The 8,114-nt window shown below is 39.2% G+C and overlaps 1 long non-coding RNA gene across 1 annotated transcript in view; it reads left to right on the plus strand.

Annotated features, from left to right (window-relative positions):
* Positions 1-3,144: 3,144 nt before the first annotated feature.
* LOC148735467 (uncharacterized) overlaps positions 3,145-8,114 on the plus strand; it is a 36,682-nt gene continuing 31,712 nt past the window's right edge. The window contains exon 1 of the long non-coding RNA XR_015999048.1: positions 3,145-3,271. This is a non-coding gene — a long non-coding RNA (uncharacterized LOC148735467). The remainder of the gene's footprint in view (positions 3,272-8,114) is intronic.

Genomic DNA, 8,114 nt, shown 5'->3' on the forward strand with positions numbered 1-8,114 from the left:
TCGCAGTAGATAGCAATATTTAAGCAATAGCGAAAATCAGACCTGAAAAAAATCAGGCCTGTACGGGATTCGAACCACTGACCTCTGCGATACTAGTGCAGCGCTCTACCAATAGAGCTAACAAGCCAACTGGGAGCAGGCCATTAAGTTGATTCGTAATAAACCCGTGAAAGTGATAATTGAGATACAATGAAATATACGAAGTTCATTTATTTTGTACTGCGGTATTAGATACATACAGGATCGTGCATCATATGTGCAGTGGGGAAGAACCGATTTTACCCCGAACGATCCCACATTTGTGGTATCGTCTAAGCCACGCTAGAGTGCTCAAACTAGAAAAGTCTAGTGAGCCATGCACAATGCTTTTCAGGGAAGTCTTGTTATAGGGTTAACCTCTAAACTTCCCTTTTCAAATTTTGTATATATAAATTTGAATAAACATGTACGTTTGTATAGCCAGAACTTACAAACTATGTAAAATAATAGATGTTTTTCCAGTTTATATTATCTAGCTGACCCGGTGGTTTGGGACTGCTTCTGGTATCTTGTGTATAATCCTGGCTGCTCTAACATGGATATGTTCTAGATCTTGAAAAATTATTGTAGTGCAATTAATCCCTCAAACACTTACCATATTCCTCGATTAAACGCCGACCTCGAAAAAAACGCCGGGTCAAAACTGCCGAATTTTGATTAAACGCCGGGGGCGTTTAATCGGAGCCCCGACGTTTATTCGGGGCCTCGGCATTTAATCGGGGCCTCGGCATTTATTCGGTGTCGAGGTCACAAGGACCGATTAAAAGTAAATAGTAACCTCTTGGATGGCAGTGCTACGACATACCAAGTACAGTATGCTGTTTTGGTCTTTTAATAAACGTTCAAAGGAAAAATACCGGCGTCATATAACTGGGTTAGTTGCTGCACAGCGAAATAAGATATAGCAATGTATCCGTGTTCATTTTGTATTATTGTAAATCTATTTGACTTTTTTAAATTTTTAGTGTCCCCCATTAGCTTATGGCTAAAAACATAGACACTTAAATAAAGTTTTTCATTCATTTCATTCATTCGTTGACGCACTCTCTTTCTTGAGCTCACTGTCGTTTGAATCGCGAGGATCCCTCCAGCGTTTGTTTAGAAGTTGTTTCAGTCTCTTCATGCGTTGTCCTTTCTGGGAGGAAATCGCGCATTGCACTTAAATAGGGACCTCAAGGCCACCTTGTTCCAAATTGCTTGCTCGATAGTTTTTCTGTATCACTTTACCTGAAATGTTCCCTTCATGTTTGACGAAGAAGCAAAGGGTCGATAACAGCTCGATGGGTATATGCCCGACATTTATCCTCTCGTTACCAGGTCCATGCTCACGATAAACAGCCATTGCCCATGGGTAGTAGTAGTAGTAGTAGTAGTAGTAGTAGTAGTAGTAGTAGTAGTAGTAGTAGTAGTGAACTTTATTTATGTGTCGTGAAAACCTAGCGCATAGCACTAATTAGGGACACAGGGCAAAAGCTTTAAAAATAAAAAATCTAGAACCTATTTACAGAATTATTTACCTAACCTATTAACAGTTAAAATTATTTATCAATGTCCTCGTACTTGTTGTTTACAGATCTTGATTGCAACATGGTACACGTGCCGCATGTACGGTACCATATAATACTGTAACTTCGGGTAATCCAGGGAAAAATCGTCCAGCACCTACAAACTGCCCTTAGGTTTCCAAGGATCGTAATAATAAATCAACCAAGAAAAATGGCAGAAAATTGCCTTTCGTCATTAAACGCCGTACCCGGATTAAACAACGGCCTCGAAAAAACGCCGGGTCAACACTGCCGATTTTTAAATAAACGCCGGGGGCTTTTAATTGAGGAAATACGGTATTCCATATGTAGCACTCGGCAAAATCCCTTAAAAATCCCTCCCTCTTATTGTTACGGTGGCTAATTTACAATTATCAACTTACCTGATATAACCAAAATACCTCTATAACCAAAATACCTCGTACCCAAAACACTAGAGTTTTGGGTATTCCTTCTACAGATGAGAATCTCAAAAGTGAATTAAATACACGAAGGGACCGTGGCAAGTAACTTTACATCCTCTATAATTTGTCCCAGAGCCTCGTCCCGGATAAGAAATAATTGTTTATAGTCTTCAGAAAGTTGTAATCTGAAATGAATTCTAGCACTTAAGATTGCGGTTGGTATAGAAAGATCTTCATATCTTGGAATGAATGATCAGTTAGCAGTTTCTAGTGAATTGCTTCGCATGTAAACAGCCGATCAATCTGAGACACACACGGAAGGAGGGTTCCTTCGCTTGTTAGGATTCCGTTTCAAAGAAAATGACCGGAAACATCGTACTTTTCGATTAGCTCTGAATCATCATAACCAGCATTTGACTTCTTTACCATGAGTGCGTGTGTGAGAGAAATTTTAATACTGAGGAAAACCATTCTTTTTTCCTACTTTGAATTGACTGAATTCGTCTCTCACACATTACAGTGGTCCCTTGCATGCATGAGAATTTGTTTATTTCGTCTTGGAGGTCTTGGGACCCACAATCTTCTGATGCGAAACCACAGGTTTACCATCTTAAATATCTGTGGTTTCGGGTTTCTACGTTATGGGTTCCTGTGGCATTTACATAGCCGTTATCAATGTAGTTGAAATTTATTGCCTCTAGAATCGGACCCTAGTAGTCAGTCTTCAAAAAAATCAGCTCCGAATAAAGATTAATAGAATGTCTATCAGTAATCTTTATTCGGAGCTGATTTTTTTGATAACGGCTATGTAAATGCCACAGGAAACCCAAACCATAGAAACTTGAAACCACAGATATTTGAGATGGCAAGTCTGTGGCCAAACTAACTTGTTAGTTAGGATGTAGGGAAAACTAAAATGTATACGTAAGATCTTGGGACACCAATACCCGGAAAACTATGAAGTGGAAAACTAAGACCAGGGCTCGTAAAGTTGTTCTGTTTTTCATTCAAATAGGCATTTTAAAAGTTTTGAAAATAATACAACGAAGCTATCACAGCAAAATGGGTTGGTTTGGCTTTGAACATGTTAATTTTACCGGGACCTGCTGGAAACGGTCCCAGTCCGCCAAAAAAGGCAAGCGTTGTGTCACGTGTGTTGTTTGTGTGTATGGGCGCTATTTCGGCGCAGCGATTAAAATTCTAGTTGAGGTGTAAGAGGGGCCATGGCATGAAGGCGATAGCTGGAATAGTGTAACTTAAAGAAAAAGCTTACTCTTACTCAAGGTAAAGGATTCCTTCTTTGTAATGTTTATGCCTAAATAGCGTCACGCTCTGAGAGCAGATGTAGACTGGTAGACTGTTTCGGGGCACGCTTTAGATTAATTCGGTATTTGTTTCACAGAATCTGTGTTTGTAACGAACAGGAGGTGTCAGATGTACGTTCGCCAATTCTTTTCCGCTAGGTGCAAAGAATTGAAAGCTGGTCGCTTCTCTACTCGTATCCGGTCATGTTGTCAACCAAACTGAATTTGGGTTAATCGAAGTGAAAGCGCGTTCAGAAAGTATTACAAGCTTGTAATGTCGTTCAAAATTTGTCGTTCCAACGTTGTAACGTTTTCCCATGGAAATCTGATAATGTTATAAGTGTGCTGTGGAAAACTCCATAGCGTGAAAGACCTCTTATTAAGCTGTTAAATGATTTTCAGTTCAATTGCCGTCGGTGGTTCGTAAGACAAAGTAATAGCTTTATAGTCTAACTATAAACTCCATGTAAATATAATCAGTGACGTTTTATCGAGGGAAGCGCCAAAGCTATTGACATTGTATACCAAGGTATGATAATACTGAGGTGGTCGGTGCTAATCCTGAACGTCGGTTTGAATTTTATCTTACCACAACACAAAAGCTTTCGTGGGGCAATACTCTCTCTCACTCTCTCTCTCTCTCTCTCTCTCGCTCTACTTGAGAGATGCGAAAGGTTAACTAAAGTAATAGCTGAATTAATGATTTGCATTATTTGTTAATTCTTTAAAAAAAATTAACTTGAAGTATCTCGATTGGTTTGTTTTTCAACCAAGCTCAGGATATATGATCTTTCAGTGAGGATTAATAATGATCCTTCTTAAAAGGACTTCGTATTCTGGTAATAAACTAGGAATAATAGGTCACTTTAGTCAGCTCTTAAAATGTAATCTGTGGCTTTTTATAATATGTTAGAAATCACAAAATGTTGGAAGAATTTGACTTTTACATTGTCATTTAAATTCTCTTTGGCACTTGTTTGTTGAGAAACAACTGTGGCATACCAGAAAGGTATTTCAGGAGGCAATGTCAATTTTATATTGCCAGCATTGCCCTTATTCTAGGGTGTTGTGTGGTATTTTTATCTTTCAAGTTTTACTTGGTATTACTGTTAAGAATTGAAGCTAAACAAACCCTTTCTAAGGGATTATACGTGTAGCTGTGAAGAGGTTGAATGTATCATTTCAATTGGTCTGAGTGAATGAGTTTGGTAGAAATCGAAACTTTGACAGCAAGAAAACACAAGGGCTTTGGTATGACTGGTTGACTATATTGGGTAATCAGATTGGTACTACACCATTTACCAAGGTTTGCAGGGTTGTCAAAAAGATTTGAAGTAGCAGGAGAATTAAAGTGTGTAGGCGGCACTGGGGCCAGAGGTCCCCCAGGAGGCAAGAGGTCTGGGGTAACAGTGAGGTATTCTTCATTAACACCAAACAAACACTTCTACTGAAAATGCTGGAATGTTTTACTGTGAATATATTTTTAACAAAAATTTGTTTGGAACCAGCTGTTTGTGGAAACCTGATGGGTGTCTGGCACAGCATACTTTATCAGTTTTCTCAATTCTTTTTTATGGCTTGTGATGTTTAGGGTGTTATGTTTTGACACATTTGTTGTATTTGTAGTTTGCAAAATTATTGTAGTATAATCTTGCCTGCTATCAGTGGAAGACACCTGATTGATTAGTTAGGCCATTTTTGTTCCTGCCATGAAATGTAGGGCATCAACCACAGACCTCCACCGGACTCTATTTTTGGTAGCTCTCTTTGGCTCCCCCAAGGTAATGTGCTTCTTATTAAACTTGTCATGCACATTTTGCCTCAAGGACTGCTTTGAACAACCTCTTGAAACCACAAAAACCCTGTGTAGTGTTGCATAGTGGAGCTGAAGCTCATTTTATCTCTTGAATGAATTAGCATGTTGTATGAGATAAGGACCCTAGCCAAGCACAAGAGACGAACTGATGGTGCCCACAGATATATGGTGTGTTAACTGTTGGATGCTACTTATGAGGTTTTCTTGAGGGTTCTTGAGTGTGAGGATGCTCTTAACATATCAAATAGTGGTCCTGCCAAGGTGCAAAAGGTATTCTTTGTTGTTAACCCTTCAAGCACCAGAAGACACTGATGAAACATGAACCCCTATTCCCTGTACTCAACTGGCACTACAGGACCTAAATGTCTTTTTTCTACCATGCCCTCAAAAATGCCTTTCAGAGGTATTTATAAAACTATAAAGCAAAAGTTGCTCAGCGAGAAATAATATTTAATTCTAGACCCTAGTTACAGCAAACATTTGATTGTAGAGTGAATTTGAGCTGCCTCATTATGGCACAGCTAAGAAACCTCCATTATTTACTTTATACTTGACAATTGCTTTGCAATGAAATGGCCTAAACTCTATTAGATAAGGAAAATGTACAAAAAAATCCCTTAAAATTGAAATGGATAATATAAACAATAAAGAGAAAGTCAAGCAACGTCTCAAGTCCTAATTGTTAAAGAGAATTGATGAAAAATATCCTGGTCTATAAGTTTAGATTCCATGCATTGTGATGCATCAGAATAGGTCACCAATGTAGTAATATTAATAATAAATAATAATAATAATAAAAGTCTTTATTCCATCATAAGATAAAACTACATATCTTATGTTACAATGAATTTGGAAAAACTATAGAAATCTACATACATATGAATTAAAAAGTATGTCATCACAATAAATGGAGCTTAAATATCAACCTACTTACGAAGGTGTTCATAAAGTGCTGTGTATTAATTTTCGGGCACGCGCAGCCTTTTTCCTAAGATTGTGTACATATGTCTTTTGGACAGGAATGATGTTTTTCATGGGGTGGCAATCTGTTGATTTTAGTTTCTTCAAAATGTTTCGGTGTTGTTTGTTTAAAAGGTTCTTGATAAAAACTGGAAATGAGATAAAACTGCGTTTATGACATCGGTGTAAAAAATTTTGTACAACCGTAAGATCGGACTCGGATGCCCCATAGGCTGAAAGTGCATAGCTAAAATTAGCCACAACAATGGATATAAAAAGATGATCAATCTCTGCCTGTGAGTAATGTTCCTTTCTCAATGTTCGTAGGACGTGTAAACACTTGTTTGCTTTGACAAGCTTAGTTCTTACATGCTCATCAAATTTTCAGTCACTCTGTAAAGTTACTCCTAGTAAAACAAAGCTATTACATTGGGGAATATTATTAATTGGAGAGTAGAGTACATTATGATTTTTCTTTCTAACAACCAGCTCTTTACATTTGCAAGGGTTGCAGACCATTCTATTGTCTTTACACCATGTTAAGAACTGTCCTACTAAGTCAGCAGACGGGTCACTATTCCTAGTGATGGGTGAAAGAATAGTGGAATCATCGGCATATTTAAAAAGCACAGGGCAACCATTAAAAAAAATCTCCAAATTGTTCAAAAATATATTAAAAAGATACAGTCTGCTTACACTACCTTGTGTGGTTCCTCTATTGACAGACTTCCACTGTCCAAAAAAATTATAACTAACAACACGTTGTCTTGCATAGAGGAAACTATGATACCAATTGATAATGTACGGATTTAGAGGTAGCTGTTTCAGTTTGGCAGACAAAATAGCATGGTTCACAAAATCGAAAGCCTTACTGGAGTCCATGGTAAAAATTCGCACTGCGCTACAGTCATTATCTAAATACTTGTATGTCTGGTGCTGGATAGCGAGCAAGGCATTTGTGCAACTACCCGCCTGTCTATATGCAAATTGGGTGTGGCTCAGGTTGTTCTCAATGACTGACTGTGCTTGTGTACGATACACGACCTTCTCGAACAACCAGGCAATAATGGGAGTCACATTAATACCACAGTAGTCTGAGTCCTCTATAGGCATGTTCACTTATGGGAGAGGATTAACATTTGCCCTTTTCCAGGAGTCTGGCCATGTATGAGTAGAAAGCGACAGATTCCAAACGTGAGTGATGATTGGTGTGAGTAGCTCAGCACAGTCTTTCCAGATCCAGTATGGGAGGTCGTCTGGTCCCGTTGCCGTTTTCTTTACGTGAACTAAAGTATTCCAGATACACTGCTCAGATATTTTCGGGGGCTTTACACTGTCCGGGATATCCATATCACTAGGTCTAACGTAAGTGTCATCACAGCACAGGTTGGCGAAGTAGCTGTTCAGACGAACTAGAGAGTTCTTGTCCAACCTTATTATACCTACCTGCGACGCTGCAATAGGGCGTCCATGCCCTTCCACCACTCACTGCTACCAATGGGAGCCAGTTTTCTTCTGTTCTCGGTTATCAACTCAGAAATGCCCTTATTAAATAAAGACAGACGTTCCTTGTTGTTTAAAGATATATGGAACTTAGTCCTCAGCATAGACTTGACTAATGGGGACATCCAAACTGGGTCACGCGATGACATGCGTACAGATTTTTGCGGCATAAACTTATTCATCACTGCACGAATCTTTACCTCAAGCACCTCGACCGCCTTGTTTATATCCACCTCATTGAGGGCTTTAAACAAGGACCCTGACTATAAAAGGACATTTGCCCTGGGCAAGCCGTCAGTCATTTCACCCCTGACACCGAACTGTCGACATCAACCAGTCCGTGACCGTGCGATATCGGCAAAACTATTGTAACCGAAAGGTCACTTGCAGCCAGTGCATATCTCAAACTTCTACGAATTTTGCCATTTTCGTTTACGGCAAAGAAAAGATGATCGGCTCCACTCAGTTGGCTCCACGGAATGTACACCCGCTTGCGATGTCATTTCTGTAAGGAAGGCAAACGGCCCGAGGGCTAGCGGTGAGG

This window comes from Stylophora pistillata, chromosome 3 (genome assembly GCF_964205215.1).
Source record: "Stylophora pistillata chromosome 3, jaStyPist1.2, whole genome shotgun sequence".
NCBI classification, from domain to species: Eukaryota; Metazoa; Cnidaria; class Anthozoa; order Scleractinia; family Pocilloporidae; genus Stylophora; species Stylophora pistillata.